Raw genomic sequence first — 19,378 nt, forward strand, 5'->3', positions numbered from 1 at the left:
ATCATTGCAGAAGGTGAAGGGAAAGCAAGGCACATCTTACAAGATGACAGGAGAGAGAGGGCGCAGGGAAAACTGCTGCTTTTAAAACCATCAGATCTCGTGAGAACTTCTTCACTGCCACAAGAACAGCATGGAGGAACCACCCCCATGATCCAAGCACCTCCCACTAGGTCCCTCCCACGTCATCCCATGTGGGGATTACAAATGGAGATGAGATTTGGGTGGGGACACAGAGCCAAACCATATCACATCTTTTTTTGATTTCATAGATTCCCTGAAAAACAATCATAAAGTGGCTCCTAAAATTTAAGGCCTTGGGCATTTGTCAAAAGAACTTCATGTATGTGATGAAGACAGTTTCTGCTGAATTTTTAAACACAGTTCATGGGACTTCCTATAGTCAGAATGAGTTTCATGCTGAGATCTTTTTTTTTTCTTGAATAAGTTTAGAGCTGGCATGGTAGATAATGAGAACACTTAAGCATGCACAACAACGCGGGAGTTAATGTCTCTGGCTGACATTATTTCCTACTGCGCTGAATATGGCAGGAATGAAAAATAATGTTTGCTACTTCTATATAAGGTTTATCAGGGAAGGAAAGTATTATAGGGGAAAAAATCAGATTCCCACTGTGAATTTTTAAAATTAATTTTATAATATATATTACTCTAATTTGGAATATTTGGGAAGGACTTAAGATGTTGTCTGTGATTCGGTGCATGAAGTCCAATGAAGCCATTTTCTGATCATTGTATCCTACCTGTTTGTACAATCTCAGCTAAAGGTCACCTGACACTCTGTAGTCAATTCTCTTTGAGCATGAAGACTTGAAAGAAGAACTTGTCACAAAACACAAGGTCCCTTTCTGTACTGCCTGGTCTCAGCGAGATGCTGTAAATAAAACATAGGCGAACTAAAACACAGGTAGACAGGTCTTTGGAGATGATCTGGAAGAAATATGGATAAACAAAGAATTGCTTCTGGGGAGCCTGGCAGGACACATCACCCAACCTTGTCCTAAGTACAACCCATAAGGAAGTTACTTGCAGTTACACACTAGGTGCAGGGAAGCAATCTCATCGAAGAGATCGTGTTTTGGGGACTTACCACACTGCTCTTCCTGCAACCCCTGAGATAAAATGTTCATACAAAACAAAACAAAAACATGTGTAAACAACTTACAGGACACATGGTGTGCAGTCAAGGCAAATGTTAACCAGGACTTTATTTTGCTTTAGGTAGTAGAAAAAAGGTATAATTGCAAGGTTCCTGGTCCTTGGAAACTCTAGGTTCTGATTAATGTGTGCTCATATCCATGATAAAAAGTCTCATTTAAGTCTAGAATGCTGCTCTCTAACTCCTCATAGTTCCCAGTGTTCTTTTCTAAGCATTCTCTAGTCTGAAAATGTTAAATCTTGTAAGATTTATCTCTCCAGTTTTACTCAAGTTCTTTTTTGAAAATGATCCATTAATTTGTATTTTATTATTCATGAGAGTGCTGCAATCTTAAAGCCATGTGACCCTGTCCACCTCCTTGTCTGTTACAATGGGTATACTTGCTTCTCAGAGTTGTTGTGAGAATTAAATAAGTTAATGTATGCAAAGCCCTTAGATAATATCTGGAACAGAGTGAGTAATCAATAAGTGTTAGGGCAAACCAGGACAAGATAAAGACTATTCAACATTTATATCAAAGGTCCCCAATACATCTAGATTCTCAGTGAAACCCATTAGAATTTGTCTTGCTGTTTTCTAAATAGAAAGGCAGGCATGGTAAAGTATATTTCTCTAAGATCTCTTGCTTAATTTCCTTTAGATCTATCTTGATAGCCACCATAGTTTATTGGTCAAAGCTTCTTTTCATGGCAAGCCACATTGTACTTAACAAAAGTGAGGGGTACAAACTGTTTTTTTGCATCTATGAGTTGTTGGCTTTTTGTGTTATTTGTCAATGAGCAAGGTGTAATAAAGGTCACAATACCTAGAGTCATCTCTTGACCTGAAAAAAACTATATTGACCTTGACCTTTTACCCCAGTGAAAGGCAAGTGTGGAATGAACATAAGTGTGGCAAGCTACTCCAGGAAGTGGCCCTCCCTGGGTCTTCATGACACTAGAATTGATCATATCAACATAGACAAATCTCCTCCCACCCTCAGGTTCCCTCTAAGCCAGGGAGTGAGATTTCTCTCATATTATTTTCCATTGATTGTTTCAGAAGTGATTTGGAGGCCAGGCACAGTGGCTTATGCCTGTAATCCCAGCACTTTGGGAGACCCACGGGAGTGGATCACCTGAGGTCAGGAGTTCGAGACCAGCCTGGCCAACATAGCAAAACCCTGTCTGTACTAAAAATACAAAAAATTAGCTGGGCATGGTGGCTCACGCCTGTAATCCCAGCTACTCGGGAGACTGAGGCAGGAGAATCACTTGAACCCGGGAGTTGGAGGTTGCAGCTAGCCGAGATTGTGCCACTGCACTCCAGCTTGGGCAACAGAGCAAGACTCCGTCTCAAAACAAAAACAAAAACAAAAAACAGTGGTTTGGTGAACACTTACCTAGAATTGCAAATTGGGAGTTGATTGATGTAGAGCGCTGTGAATTCCTTGGGGCTCAGGTTCACTGAGTAGGCTTGTTTTGAATTTGAATAACGTGGAAATGTCACTCCTGTGAATTCAGGTAACTTGCTGACTGGCTGGACTTGCCCCTACGTGAGAGAGGAGTCAGCAATACCTATTAAGGATCTCATTTTCATGGAGGATTTTTTTTTTGTTTAGTGGAGTTCTGTAATTCATTTCCAAAAGCACCCAAATAGTTTAAATTTTTATAAGTTTTGCATGCACCGATCACGTCCCTTGAATTGCTAAGTAAGGAAGGCAAGGAGGGCTGAAGGGAAATTTTCTTGTGAATACAGTGTCTGTGGCTGGATTAACATTTTCCTGCTCAAATTGCATGTACTTTTAGCTCTCAGAAGGTCCCAATTAGGCCTGACACAACGCCATCACAGTGCCCATGCTCTCTGTAACAACCACTTTAAGCTCAGTGGGTGCTGGGTGAGTTTTAAAGTAGGTTTTTCAACTGGTTTGGGTGGACAGGTTCCCATCTCACCACCTCCATTCCTTCCCCCTGCCCACTGCATTATATTTCCTATTACAGCACCCTACTTAGGAATAGGGTAGATCCAGACACAGCTGTTGCTTATTTGTCAATGACGGAATAAGCCTGATCACAGAAGACCATCCTGATGGGATGAGAAGAATCACAGTGAACACCACAGACTTTGTGAAACAAGTCAGAAGTTATGAGAAAATGGCCACTGGAAATTTCACATTTTAAGTGCATCCAAGTATAATTCAAATAGTTCATATCTGATGAGAGCTCCAAATAGAAGGCTGTAAAGAAAATATCTTTTATTTTTTATTATTTATTTATTTATTTTGAAATGGAGTTTCACTCTTTCACCCAGGCTGGAGTGAGGTGGCAAGATCTCGGCTCACTGCAACCTCCGCCTCCTGGGTTCAAGCAATTCTCCTGCCTCAGCCTCATGAGTAGCTGGGATTACAGGCACCCACCACTTCGACCAGCTAATTTTTGTATTTTTAGTAGAAATGGGGTTTCATTATGTTGGCTAGGCTGGTCTCAAACTCATGACCTCAGGTGATCCACCCACCTGAGCCTCCCAAAGTGCTGTGATTACAGGCATGAGCCACCACTCCCGGCCAAAAAGAAAATAATACTATTCATGAAGACACTGGGTTGCCTACATGGTACCAAAAATATTCTTGCTCCACTGATTTCCCCCTTCTGGAAATTTGTTATTTTGGCATTTGGGATGTGCACAGAAATGCATGTCAATACACAGAACAATCCAATTCCTAAGATTCTCCACCATGGATCCTTCACAAACCAAGATAAACTTCTCATTTCTTCATTTATTTTTACAATCCTTTACTGAACTCTTATTAAATGGCAGACTGTTCTGGTTCCTGGGGATACAGCTCTCTCTCATTCTGTCTCTCTCTCTCTGTACTTACTTACTTTACTTATTTATGTATTTCTTTTACTAAATTAAGGGGATACATCACTGAATAAGCTCTCATGATGCTTCCTTTTTAATGTAGGAGAGACAAATAATTTAAAAAGTAAACAAGAAAATAGCAGGTGGTGATAAATGCAGAACAATGACAATAATCAGTGTGATGTCTTAGAGAGCCCCTATGGGCCATTTTTGGCAGGGTGGTCAAAAAAGTCTCCAAAAAGGGGATTTCAGCTGAGGCTTTCATGATAAGAAAGAGCATGCTTTGTGAGCACCTGGGCTTACCAGGTTAAAAGGGCAGCTAGTGCAAAAGCCCTGCGGTAGGAACAAGCTTTGGCAAATACAAGGAATTGGAAGAAGGTAAATGTACCAGAAGCACAGTCATTAAGGTGGACAGTAAGGAATGGAATATGAGACAGTCAGACAAGTGCTAAGGAGGCAGGGCCTTTATAGGCCAGGCGAAGAGGTCAGATTGTACTTTAAGTGTTACAGGAAGCCATTGGAGGGTTTCAAGCAGGGGAGTGACATGACCAGACCTCATCCTAAGTAACCAGTTCTCAATAAGATATTATTTTATATTAAAGTTTCACCAAGAAGGCATTTAAAAAAATGGAAGATTAAAACTGAAAGCCAGAAGAATTCTACCTGTTGTTTAATTTTTCTGCTTATAATAAGCAATAATTCCACATAATTCTATTAGCTGGTTTCATGTCATTAATATCCTCTCACCCATCTTCACAGTCAATTGGAAGATCAACTAGAAGAGCTTCTTCAAATGCCTGCTAGAAGAATTGTTTCTATTTTCAGTTTTCCTGACCTGCTATGCTGGGGAGATTGAATGAGATACTTAGGTACCTTGCTTTTTAGACTGGAATCTTTAATATAGGGTACTATCATCCATAGTGGTGCCTCATTTTTTTAGGAGACTCTCTGCCCCATTTTTTTAGGTGACTCTTTTCAGCACCTAATCTTGGTTCTGGTAAGTAGATTGAGAAGCTAATCCTTCAGTCCTAAATTGAATTTGAAAATTGTCAATTAGAAGCACAGTGTTCCTCAAACAAAAACAGACAATACTAGGCGTAGGGTTTTTTTTAAAAAAACTCCAAGTCAGGTATAACGTAACAATATTTCCAGATATGTATAAAAACTGTCTCAAATTTCTTTATAAGCTCTTCGAAGAATTAGCAATGACCATTTGCTTTCCATTTTATAAGCTAAACCTTTCCACTTTCTATTACTTTCTTTTTTGTGTGTGTTTTACAAGAGTTCTTTCTATTATTTTCTGCTTTCATCATCTGTAATATGATGCTTTCTTGACTCACAATGATCCAACTTCCTGTGGTTAATATGGACAAAATTCTGGAAATTGTGCATGTTATTGACTTGCAGCACTCAGTGAAGAGAGCAAACCAACTGTACCACCTGGCCAATATGCAACTCCCTTGTCCTCTGCCCCGACACTTTAGTGCAGCCCTAGCCAGGACAGACCCCAGCCCAAGAATCCTCAGTAGTTATCCAAGGCTTTTCTGGGAATCCATTGGATAAATATGTATCATTGGTTTTTCTCTGGCTTCCCTATATACTTGATAAACATAGTAGCATTATTTCTAATTCACCATTTACAGAAAAATAATTGGAATATTTTAGGCTGTGTGATGTAAAAGCGTATTCTTGACAATTGATTAAATGCTGTATTTGTGTCTTGTTCTAATAAAAAATTAGACAGTAGGTTCTTAGTTAGAAAAGTAGTCTCCTATGACTTTGAGTCTCAAATGTATTATTCAACTGGTGGAGCAACTGAAAATCATAACATAAAATATGATGAAATAGTCAGATATCAAATTTAAATTAATTTAGTGCTGATTGGGATTCTATTTTATCATTCTCTACACAATGAGAATAGAGAAGGCTTAAGAAAAAATGGGGGTTAAGTTTCAGTGGAGAGAATTTCAGTAATTAATTTAATTTTCTTCCTAAAAATTTGGAAAAGGCTATTGTCATTAAGTTTTAATAGTGAAGTAGTGACGCTCTATGGTCTGGAATGGGAACAGAGCTCCAAATTCATGATCCTGTTACAACATTGTTTATATGCAGAAATCAATTTAATTTATATCGATTACATTCAGGGGCTGTTAAGCTGCCACAATGCTGAGAATTGCCTATACTAAAATGTCTGTAGCATGGGAGAGCCACATTTAAGGAAAGAAATCAGTTTTACTGCATACATCATGCTCTGTCCTAATGAATTTCAAACACATTGAGGAATTGGACTGGATGCCTCAGTAGTCCCTTTCAGCCCTTAAATTTTGTGATTTCGTATTAAATGTCTTTGATCACTGGATAACCTTGTATACTGAAAAATGTTGCGCATTTTAATAAGCCCAGCGTGCAAGGGCTGTTTCTATAAGCAGCCTGAGAGAATTGTTGTTGGATTATTTGGAAAAGTAAGTCTCTAGAATATCTCTTAACATCTAAAAATAATAGCAGATTAGAGAGTGGTGAGCAACAGAAATTTACACACCAGAATGCTAAGAAAACATTGCAGAAAATGTCTTTTTAATCTTCTGATAATTGCAAAGCAAGTAGGTCACCAGTTGAGATAGAAACATCTTTTTCAAAGCTCCCTTTTCCAGCCAGGAAAATGTAGAAATGTGTCAGGGATCAAATATATTTACAGAATATTTACTATGGAAATTTGTAGACTTTAAAATTGGTATTTTAAAATGCAACTGCAATAACAGGTACTTTATAATCATTCAAATGAATTATGAACATGTTTCTAAGCAGAGGCCCTGCCAGGCCTGATTTTTACCGGTACTAGGACCCTCAATTATTGCTGCAGAAAAAACTTGAGCAGTGGTGTCTGAAAGACTTGGTTTTGGATTTGGGCATTTTGCTACTTAACTAGCTATGCAAGTTACTAGCTTAGGCATGTTAACTTAAGTTTTCTATGACTTTACCAAGTGTAATAATATAATAGCTACCGCATAGTCGAGGATGAAAGAAATAATATGTGAGAAAATACTTAACACTATGCTCAGGTTTCCCTTCTCTTTCCTCTCATCTGCCATCACTGCTTCTCACCAATGGCCACACTCAGGAGAAAACACAGGCACTGGTGCCCTTCAAAAGAATTTGTACTCTTACCATGCTTTTATATTTTTTGTTGACTCCTCTAATGTACAGCAAGTGAGTACCATATCAAATAAAAGAAAATTAAGTTAGTAAAATTCTGAATTAACATTATGCTTCATGTGCTTTTCCCCTATTTGTCAAGCTCTTTCAATATGCAGTCATACTGGAACACTTGCTTATTTTCCTTCCAAGGAATTCAGCACTCTTTCACATTTATTTAAAGGGTCGGGTGTGGTGGCTCACATCTGTAATTCCAGCAATTTGGGAGGCTGAGGCGGGCGGGTCACCTGAGCTCAGTAGTTTGACCAGCCTGGCCAACATGGCAAAAGTCCCCCTCTACGAAAAAATACAAAAATTAGCTGGGTGTGGTGGCACACGCCTCTAATCCCAGCTACTTGGAAGGCTGAGGTGGGAGAATCACTTGAGCCTGGGAGGTCGAGGCTGCAGTGAACCAAGATTGTGCCACTGCACTCTAGCATGGGCAACACAGCAAGCCCCTGTTTCAAATAAAATAAAATAAAATAAAAAATAACATTTGCATAACAGTCCTAAGAGATGCACTGATGGGCAAAAGGGCTAGTTGTATGAAGCAACGCTGGAGGAGCTGCAGCGTTGGTTTCCTGTACCCACAGCCTGTCTTTACCAGGTCCGTGCCCACACTTTGCATGGCACCCTTTCCCTCCTTCACGGCTCTGCCTTTCAAACAAACCTTTATACTAGTACTGCCTTTTTCCTGAGGTGCGTGGCAGAATAAAAGCTTTGTCTCTATTACAGTATTTTTAGATATCCCAAAGTTGGCCATGTTGAGGTGAGGGAGAAAGAGCAGAACTGAGGGGAGCAGGATCGGCATGTGCCTCCCGCTGCAGCTGCCGGCTTCTCTCCATCCTGCCTTTTCCTGCTGTGAAATGGTGCCTTGGCATGTGGCTGTGTCTTCCTCCCCATCTGAGCTCTTCAGAGGCCCATCCTTCTCAACCATCCTCTCTGGCTGACAAGTCCTGCTATCCATAATTTTTCAACTATCCTTTAAAAGAAGACTGGGCAACATAGCAAGACCCTGCCTCTACCAGCTGCCTGTATTCCTAGCTACTCAGGAGGCTGAAACGGGAAGATCTCTTGAGTCCAGGAGTTCGAGGCTGCAGGGAGCCATGATCACACTACTGCACTCCTGCCTTAGCAACACAGCAAGACCCTGTCTCTAAAAAAAATAAAGCAAAAGGGATCATGTGCTAGAGAGCTTGAAATTTGGTTATTAGGAAAATAAAAACTTCTGATTTCAAGTGCATACTTGATTTTCTTCAAAATGTAATTTTGATTTGATAACTTACTATGTAATGCTTCACTTATATTGCTTTGTTTTCACACAGAAAATGGGATGTATTGTATGTAACATAATATATATTCACACACAGAGAGTGAAAGATAGTGCACATACCTTACCTTTGTCCCCTCAGTGCACACATAAAAGTATTTATAATCTGAGCTAGCACGAGATTTAATGAGTATGAGCAGACCACTACTTGACGCATGCCATTTTCTTTGTAATGTCAATCATTTTTGCCTTTATTTAAAAAGTTAGGTTAATGTTTGAGATTAATGAGCACTTGAAATGTTTCACTTAAAACCAATAGACTGTGGAAGTAGATGAATTAAATAATACTATGTAACCTATTCAGGTTTCTGAATGATTTATGATTGATATATAAATAGTGTCAGAACATTTGCGTTAAAATCTAGAAGTGTTATTCCTATGATTAACGCATTGAAACAAATGTTTTGGTGGCCATAGTTCATTTTAGTATTTTAATTACATATATAAAATATGAATCAGGAAAGGAAATTATTTTAAGTGAGGTCAGGAAAAACAATGTATCAAAAAAGATGGCATATACAATATTATTTTGAAGTTCCCCAAAGGCAGATGTTGTTATTATTATTATTATACTGACACTATCATTATTATTATAATGACATAGCAATGACTATTTCAATGATGTTATATCAGATTATCGCCTGAAATAGAGTTATGTCAGCTATTCTCACATTTATTGGTAAAACATCTCTGAGGTCATGTACATCAGGCAGTTTATTCCAGTATGAATTATTACAACATTCTCATTTTTTCTCATGTGGAATTTTAAAACTCCTTGTAATCGCTTCAAAGTCCGAAGTCTATAGGCCTGAGTTAATTTGCATGCTAGGTGCAATTTATTTCTAACAGAAAGTATCCATAATCAGACATCTTATGACGTCTGATAAAAAATTTATGTTTTCAAACAAAGTGGGGTTGGTGGTTTATAAGCCCTAAAATAAAAGTGAATCCCTTAAATCTTGAATTTTCAATCTAAATTTGAATGGGTTCAGACTCTTGCTAGAAGCAATTACTGAAAACTCATTTCCTTGGTCACCTCCTCACTCCCACCCCCAACCTCCTTTGCAATATAGAGTTAAAATTTAACCCGCTGGGCAAATGTGAGAATTAACTAGTTAGCTCTGTCAAAGCCCACCTGGTTACTATTGACGAAGGAAGCAGCTGCCTGGCAGTTCCTGCCTCACGACCCCAAACACCAGGTAGTTTTCAATCTCTTTCACCAGTAGAATCGCCTTTGATCCTCACAATAACCCCCCAGTGAAGGCGGCAGGGATTATCATCTCCACACGGAAATGAATGAAGGGAGGGTCAAGTTACAGTTTATCAATGGCGCAGAGCATTAAATCAAGAACAAAGATGCTCCCCGTGATGATATTGGCATATATGTTTGTATACATTTCAGACTGTCACTTAGTTATTAATTAAGAGACTGTTTAAATTATCCCACCTCCACACTTATATCCCTTGATTGCTTGCCCTTCCTAAGACTGTGGAGATGGAGATTTAATCAAAAGACCTTAGGATGAGCGCCTTGTCAGAGCACAAACATTTTGAAATCCCAATGAAAATGCTGTTTAATGCATCCAGTTAAATTGCCTGAGAGGAAATAGTGAATACAGCTTTCTTAAAGCCTTTTCCCTCAGGCCATTAACTAAGAAACTGGTCACTAACTGCTGGTAACAACCCATTTTGGAGGGATTATTGCTATTATTGGCATCTGTGGTTTATGGCAACATTTTGTTAAAAACATTAGAAACGATAGTGCAGCTGGACTTGATATTTCAGAGAAATCAGTCCTTTCCCTTGTGGTTAATGGCCATTTTTTCCTTCCAATCTAAGTATACTGAGGCTGAGCTGTGCTGCTGAGTTTATTATCTGCTACATTTCTTGTTGCTCTAAGAAATATGCTTTACACTGGAGTCAGCATTCAAATCAATGGAGCAAAAATATAACATTTATTGTTAGTAAAATTGAATCATACTGAAAAAGGCTGAATGAATGCTTGACTTAAACTGGATGTTAGAAATCATTTCTCTTGCCACGAGCACTTTTCAGCTGACACACAGCCACATGCTATTTTCTTCCAGTGATTAATTGTTAGCAGGAGCAGGCATATATACATTGCCAAATGGAGAGTAATAACCAAAGTTATATTATTGATTTCCCATAACTCTATGTGAACTTATATACCTAGAGAGGGGCCTGCTCTCTGTGGCTTATAGCTGCATGCTGATAATTCACTCTAGTAATTCCATTCACTGAAAACAGAATTAGAAAGGAGGTGGCCTCAGTGAAGGGCAGGCAAACATCACACAAGGAAAGAAAAGTTCTGGAGAGTTTCAAAAAATATTTCTTTTGTTCACTTCTAATGGCAGAAACAAGTCAGAACCATGACAGGTAAAAACTATAAGGTATAAAATTGAGATTGAATGTAGATTACAACTATCTTATTTGCATGGAGACTTTTTTTTTTTTTTTTTGCTTTATTGGGGTCCATTTTTCCTCCTATATTTTAATTCAAAAACAAAAGATCAGAACATATCATTAGCTCTGCTTCTTAGTGAACCTGACTTTTCTCAAAAAATTTACATCTTTCTCTCATTTTCTGTTAAGGTTTCTTACCCTGTTTTCCCACCTAAGGAATTATAATGAGGTAGAGTGAATGAGCTCTATGGGGAGAGCAGTGGACCCAGAGACTAAAGGTAAAAGGATGATTGATGGTATGAAATTACCATAAAAGTACAATCAGGATCAGATTTTAAAATGAATTTTTAAGCAGCCTAAGAGATACTCTTTGATTTGCAGTCTGGTGGAATGGATAATGTCTCATTCAGTGGATAAAGTTTCTCACTGTGTTACTTGAGCTTTTTCTGATCTTTCTGACTGGGAGTAAAATGGAACCAAAGCCTAAAGTGGTTTTTAATGCAGAAAATATCAAACACAATATTCTTAATGTCAAAACCTGGGCATAGCAGGTGAGAAAAGAAAAATAAATAGTAGAATATTACTGTTAGTATTATTGTTTCAGGCTCTCCTCTCACAGGCAAATGGGGTTAAAGCATACATTTCTTAAAGGGTAAACTTGTTTACATATTGAAAAAATAATAATGCTTAGGTTAGTGTCAGGTTTTAATTTTTCTTAGGTGTATAAAATGCTCCAACTAAAATATTCAAGCAAAATGCATTTGGGGGCTATATGTTTTCCCACTTTTCTTTTTTTTAAGTTTATAAGTACTTTCTATTTTGAAAAAATTTTAGGTTTATAGAAAAGTGGCAAGGATATTAAAGAGAGTTCCTGTACACACTTCATCCAGCTTCCCCTGTTGTTAACATCTTACACTACTATCAGGGTTGCCAGATTTAGCTGATAAAATATAGGACACCGGTTTAATTTGAATTTAAGATCAATGATCTTTTAATGTACAAATGTCCCATGGCAATCCTAATGTAACCCTACTATGTTACATTTGCCACAGCTGAGAATAAATATTGGTGAACTGAATTCTACATTTTTATTTGAATTTCACTAGTTTTCTTACGTATCTCTTTTCTGTTCCAGGATCTCATTCAGGATAGCACATTACATGTAGTCATCATGTCTCCGTAGGCTCCCCTGGTCTGCAACAGTTTTTCTGACTTCCCGTTTGCTTTTAAACACAGTACAAAATGAGCTAAAACATTAATTGATAATCTAATAGTGTTAATACTTGATTATGTATTCAAAATCCACTTTTTAAAAATCAATACATTTTTTAAATGTTTAATATAAATATTTTAATAGTCTATATCTAATACTGTATATGTAAGATTACAAAAACAGTAATAAATCGTAAGTATAAATCAGGATTGTTCATTTTAACATTAGGAAAACTGTAACTTGTAGCAACTTGTAAACATGTATGAGCTCATCATTAGATTGGAACTATTGTTTGCAGTTGAACATTGTACTTATCATGGTCTTCGAATATAAAGATAATTACTGGAAACTTTCAAATTATGTGCTTTTATTTGACTAAGCTTAAATTTTCATTTCATTAGTTTTTCCACAGAATATACATACTTTTAAGAACAGATCCTTGAAAGATGTTAATGAATTTATGTTGTAAACTTTGTTCATAGCCATAAGTACAAATGTTTTGTTTTGTTTTTGCTTTTGTTTTCTTCAGAATTTTTCTAAGAAAGACTTAAAAAAAAAAAAAACAAGAGGGATGTGGCCATAATCAATCTAGCAGAAAATATTTGAAGCTTCCAGCTTTATAATTTAAGTTGATCTTCATTAAGTTAAAATACCCTGCTTTAAAACATTACGGAAATCTTTAACATTTCAGACAGTTGCTTTTTGTGACAGTTTCTATTTCTTCCCCTCTGCTGACAGTTGCTATAATGACTTTAATCATAGAGTCTGGAAACGGAATCGGCTATTGAATAGCAACAAACTCAATGGTCAATGTCTATGTCACTTTTCTGGGAGCAGGACTTTCTGAGCATCAAGAAGCTAATACTCAGAGCCTCCTGGAAAAGTGCTAAGTGCATTAACTCTCTGTCAATCACATCTGTAACATGCAGGCCAAATTATTACTATTTGGCTCAAGACATTCCATTGAAACTTATTGGTGTGGTATTCTTATCTGTGTACTGTATATAACTAATGATGATTGTTTATGGAAAGGTGCCTGTCCAATTATTTTTGAAGAAACACAAGAATGCAGAATGACTGGAAGCATCAGGTTTTTGCCAGAGAATGCCTCAGGTAAGAGGAGAATGGCTAGAGGCTATAAGGAATCACAAGAGACAAGTCAGAGTCGTAAATTGGGAAACTGACATATCTCATCTAATATACTTGCTAACTAGGCCTTTAAAAACCTTGACATTTAACTAAGTTTGTGGGAAAGTTATGGGTTTTGTCCTTTTCTATGGGCTCTAACTCATTAATCCAGTGAATTAAGGTGTTTATCATTGTTACCAACATTAGGATATAACGGAGGGAAATGTTTAGAGAGGCGGTGAGCTGCTCGCAGCGCAGCCGAGCAGCTGTTTACGCAGGCTGTGCCTGTTTCAAAGCCAAGTCAGTCAAAAATGATACTTCAAGTTATTTACCCTTTTGGTACTTCGGGGCTTGAGATGGCATGAAAGGAGCCTTTCATTCGGCAGAGGCATTTAAATAAAGCTTTCCAAAGGCTGATGTGTTTGGAAGAGGGGGGGCTCTTCGCTGAAATAAACAAGTTTCTGGGGATTTTAAGAAAATAGGAAAGAAATGAAAACTTTCCAGTGAATGTCATCTACTTCAACGTCTGATTTTAATCAAGTTCATATTATTTAAGGGCATAGCAATGGCTCATGAGATCATCTTTGGCTTTTTATGTGAATGTTCCTAAAGTAGATTTAACTTTGCCATAAGATATTTTTTTAATTCCAGAAACATTAAGAAACAAGACCAAAGATAAACCATGTGTAATCAGAAAGCAACATAGTTTCTTGAAAAGGCAGAAAAAAAGGTGCTGTTCACAAAGCATATAGTAAACTAATTGAGCTTTTAATTCAGGGTTTTATTAAACATATGTTAAAAGGAACGTCATTAAACCTAAGTGCTTCAAAAATAGGTGATGGAATTTGCCTTTTTTAAACAATAGTCTTTAAAATCAAACCAAAAATCTCTTTTTTTTTAATTGCAAAGCTCACATTGTTAATTTACTTAGATAAAGTAGATGACAAAGATATCCGGAGACACCTGAGAAAATGTTAAGATAAGACTATCTAACAATTATCATGTGGAAATTATTACTCAGAAATGCTAAGAAACTATTTAACCTTTTTTCCGAGTTATTAAAAACCACATGTGTCTGTTTCCTTTTTTACCACTTATTTAAAAAATTTTTAAATTTTTTAAAAGATAAAAAGGCCTTGCTACTTGCTTTAGAATTATCATTGACAATTTCTAACATTTTAAAGTTTACTGGCCATATGAAAAATAATTTAATACATGCATTTTAAGGAACATTATTGACTTATTTATACCAGTTCCTTCCTTTTTGGTTAATTCCTATAAAGGATTTATCAAGCCAATATTTATTTAGCATCTTATAGACAACTAGCATAACATTACATTCTTTAGAGATAACAAAAATACATTTAAGGCATGGTCCTTCAGGATAACTTCGAGTTCTAATTTTATGCAGAACACAAATACAGCACTTACTGAAATAAAAAGCATGGGAGAACAGTGTAAGACTCTCTGTAGTGATTAATGAGGACTTTCTGTAATAAATAATAAAATGCTATGCTATGTGTATTAAGAAAAAAAAAATAAGTTTTTACAGCAGTGCAGAGAAGGAAGATCTCCAGATGGAGGGGTCAGGAAAGTGGAGGTCCTAAGGTTGTGGTGTGAGATCTGTCTCATCCATGTGCATAGATCAGTGGTGGAAGGAGTAGCCCGCTCCAAAGCCAGAAAGCCAACTAGACAGAGCGGTAGTTAGCGTAGCGGCTAAGGGTTTCCTAGAGATAATAAATATCTTTGATGGAGAGGGCAGCACTGGATGAAAGCAAGTGGAATACACAAGGTGCCCTCTATGTATAAATGTCTACTGCCTTGAGCAAGTTACTTAACCTTTCTAAACCTGGGTTTTCTCACCTGTGACATGGACCTAATAATAGTTCCAATCTCATTGACTTTGTGCATAGTGAGTGGCAAAAGGCAGTTATATCTGTTTGCCTGGACCATGGTGAGAACTCAATGGGATAACACATACAAAACACGATGGAGATTGGGAGCAGAGGCTGAAAGGTGTCAGGGAGGGTGTAGCAGCTGGTCTTAGCCCCATGTCTGTAAGGGACTGATCTGGGAATGCCAAGGCTCAATCTGGACAGCTCTATTTAGGCCTCGTATGTGCAGTGAGTCAGCAGGGAATCACTCAGAAATTGAGAAATGTCCCCATACGTTGGTTTATGGTGTTTTTACGTACTGGGGGCCTTAGGGTAAGGCCCTGTGGATAGAGATGAGACTGCTCCCCATCCAGAGGTAGAAAATGAAAGCCCAAGGGTATGATTTTAGATAATATGGGATAAATGTCCCTCTGTTTAGGACTGGAGAAAAAAGAAGTTTAGACTCAAAATACAAGAGATATTTGCAAGGATATCCAAGTGCCAGCATTTTAAATTGACCCCTGCAATATGTTGGAAGGAGGGAGCTAAAAGCTCTATGCACTGCACGCTGGGGCTTTAGAAGGGGCTTGAGCCCCAGGACTCCCGCAGTAACCATATCTAACAACCAGTGTGAAGTCCTCTGTTCGTTAATTCATTCTGTTCCCCAAAGCCGTCATAAATGTCTCACACATTACAGCTCAATCTTCCCTATCACTATAGGAAAATATGGGAAGCATCTGAGCCTACCCTTCAGACAAAGCTGTGCCAGGAGAATAGCAGCTGATGCCTGAATGAAAAGAGTCTCTGGACAGGAAGAGGAGACCTTCAGAAGAGCCCCGCAGCAGCACAAACCCAAACCAACATGCCATAGATAGACAGGATTAGGGCCAGGAAGAATTTCCCAGGGGTTCCAAGAAATTCTTGAAAGGGAAACTGGAGAAGCCACTGGACCTCTGACAGTAATAAGGAAAGGAGACCTAGATTATTGTGGTTTGGATATTCATGGGAGGTGTGATCTTACAACCTGCTGATGTATGGGGTATCTGGGTCACACAGGATTGTTGCAAGGTTGAAATGAGATAACGAATAAAAAGGTTTTAGCAAAACATCTGTTTTGTTTTTGAGACAAGGTCTCATTATATTGCCCAGGCTGGAGTGCAGTGGCGCAATCTCGGCTCACTGAAACCTCTGCCACCTGGGTTCAACTGATTCCCATGTCAAGCCTCCTGAGTAGCTGGGATTATAGGCGCCTGCCACCACATCCGGCTAATTTTTGTATTCTTAGTAGAGACAGGGTTTTGCCATGTTGTCCAGGATGGTCTCAAACTCCTGGCCTCAAGTCATCCTCCCACCTTGGCCTCCCAAAGTGCTGAGATTATAGGCATGAGCCACCGTGCCCAGCCAACATATGACTTTTTAATAGGATCTCAGGTAAATGTCTATTGTAATTGATGTTATTGTTATTGACTATGGGATGGTATGTTAGGGGATTATGTAAGTGTGATGGACCAGAAGTTCATATAAGATATATTCGCTAAGCAAATCCTGTAGGTACCCAGGCTTCTGCATATACCAAACAGCACCATTGTATGCACAGACAGACCAAAGCCAGACTCTTCCTTCAGAAAGGACTAGAAGGCCAACTTTCTACTTGTCACTTTCCCAGATATGGACAAGGTTGTAAACACGTGGAAGTATAATTTTTTTAGTGACAAATTACAAATGCATTCAACAGAGCTGTTTCAGAAAGTCATGAGTCTGTCGGAGCAGGTACCAGCCTTAAACGGTGAATGCATTGAAGCAGTGGTAGCTCTAGGGGAGATGGTCCATTTTTCTTTCATTAGACTCCACCATAACTCGGTATCTTTGTTTTTCTCCATGGCTTCTTAGGCTCAAAGACAAAGATAGCCATTTGGCAAAAGCACAGGCCCTAGTGAAACACGTATTGAAAGCAGTCTTCTGTGTTTATAGACATCTCCCTATACGACAATCGTCCCAGATGTCAGGCACTGTGTTGGAAGGCAAGCTGACACTTGACAGGTGACATAGGCAGTACTAATGGTAGAAATCTGATGAAGCAGAAAACAGGGTGGATTTAAGGAGCTGAGTGAATATCTAGCCAGAAGAAGCCAAGATACAGGGACACCAAAGGCAGAAGATCAGACTCCACATCAGCTTCTCAACATGCTACTCACACTCAATGGTTTACCAACAAGAAGCAGCAGGTGGCAGTGTCCCCCAGCATTAAGGAGGCCACAGGTCAGGTGTGGAAGTGGACCAGCTGGGCCAGAAAGTATGAAGCATTCTGATAATACTAATACCTAATATTAATCAAGAAATATTTATCTACCAGGCTCTACTTTAATGAACGAACTCACTAAATGTCACAACAACTGTATTTAATAGATCATGTCATGATCTCAGGCATGCTTTAGCTTCAGGGTGTTTGCACTTGAAGTTTCCTCTAATCAAAACACCATTTCCCAGGTATATGCATGGCTTACTCCTCATGGCATTCTGACCTTTGGTCAAATGTCATCTCCTCAGTGAACACTGTTCTGATAATGAAAATACTCTACCCCACTGCTTATTCCCTTGCCATCCTTTATTTTTCTGCACAGCTTTTATCTCCCTGAAGAAATTCATGTATTTGTGCATTGCTTATAACCCTTCTAGAACTTAACATTGCACAGTGGAAGGGAACGTTATCTGGTTTGTTGATGGCTATATCCTAGTCCCCAAAATGATACCCTTCCCAAATAATTAGCACAATAAACAGTTGATGCACGATGAAGTATCAATTTATAAAGAAAAAACTGAGTTACAATGAGTTTAAGCAAATTACCTGAAGTCTCAAGTCATGCATGCAAAATCAGTCTTGGAATCCAGGCAGTGTGGCCCCGGGACCCCAGTTCTTGCCTGCTATCCATACTGCCTTGTGAGTACTTCCTCACGTCATCATCTCAGTCCTGAGAGAGAAACAGATCACCTGTGAGCAGGGGAGAAGCACATGGAGCACTGCTCTCTATGAAGAAGGACTGGAAAAGGCCCATATCTGGCTTCCTTGGTCCTCTCTTCCTGCATGAGCCTCCATACATGCTGCTGCTGCTGCTGGGAGGCCGTAGGCTTCTGGCTGGAGGGCAGACCCTGTCTGTCTCTCTTTCTCTTGCTGAGCATGAGAGCAGGTAGGTGGGCTAAGCCCCTCTGAAAACCTGGATACCAGCAATACCCATACTGAGAAGAAAGGATGGCAGGACCTCTGCTTGCTACTGCATTTCTAGGCAACAGCCTGGAGTTTGGGGATGCTCTGGTTAAAGTGCTTAGCCCCTAGTCCTATTGGCCATACTCAGATCAACCCCTGTGGAGGGCACTCCTGAGCCTCAGGACACAGCAGGCCTTTAGAACTCTCCTGAAGCCTAGGCTTCTCCTTTATTTCTAGTGAACTAACTAGAAAAGGACGAGTCTATAGGTCTGTGATTTCAAGCTCTGGGTGTGTGCTTGTCTGAGGTATGGAGAAGCTTCCCAAAGAAACACATCAGTCAGTTACACTGGCCATTAAGGAATCTTCGGCACACCCAGCCACTGTAGCCTGAGAGGTAGGAAAGAGACTGGAGAGACCGGTGTTCAAACAGCTCTTGCATTTAGGTGGTTACCCCACAGTCTTAGACCTAAGGCCTGGATAAGGCACAAAGGTGAGACAGAAAAACTCCACAGATTATGGTTTGTGTGATAAAGAAAGGGGCCAAAGCTCATACTTACATTTAAAACCAGGAAGACAGTAGCAGCTGGGTAAAGAATATAATTGAGGGTCAAGCAGTGGAAGAGAGGACAGGTATTCTTGACCAGAGCAAGGGCATTCAGGACACAGGTGAGAAGTAGAGCCCAGAGAGACTTACTGAGCATGGGGTGTCACCACCGTCCCTGTGAAAGCACACACTGTTAGCCTGGCCATGGTGGGAGAGTCACTGAAGAGGCAGAGTCAGCTAAAGGAGCACTGAAGTTATGGAGAGGGGCTTTAATAAACTTAGGAAAAAAAGAAAAAGTAAAGTGAGCATTTCTGGTCTTATTTTCATTTATTTATTTATTTGAAAGAGGATCTGGCTCTGTTGCCGAGGCTGGAGTGCATACTCTGCCTCCCAGGCTCAAACCATCCTTCCAGCTCAGCCTCCTGAGTAGCTGGGACTACAGGCATGCACCAC

General features: G+C 39.1%; 1 long non-coding RNA gene across 1 annotated transcript; it reads right to left on the bottom strand.

Annotated features, from left to right (window-relative positions):
• Positions 1-766: 766 nt before the first annotated feature.
• LOC131383133 (uncharacterized) lies at positions 767-18,147 on the bottom strand. Its single transcript, XR_009212920.1, has 4 exons — positions 18,025-18,147; positions 12,080-12,187; positions 2,559-2,707; positions 767-892 (listed from the first exon to the last, which is right to left on the bottom strand). It is a non-coding gene; the product is annotated as an uncharacterized LOC131383133 (long non-coding RNA).
• Positions 18,148-19,378: the final 1,231 nt, after the last annotated feature.

This window comes from Hylobates moloch, unplaced genomic scaffold (assembly GCF_009828535.3).
Source record: "Hylobates moloch isolate HMO894 unplaced genomic scaffold, HMol_V3 SCAFFOLD_3, whole genome shotgun sequence".
Lineage (NCBI taxonomy): Eukaryota > Metazoa > Chordata > Mammalia > Primates > Hylobatidae > Hylobates > Hylobates moloch.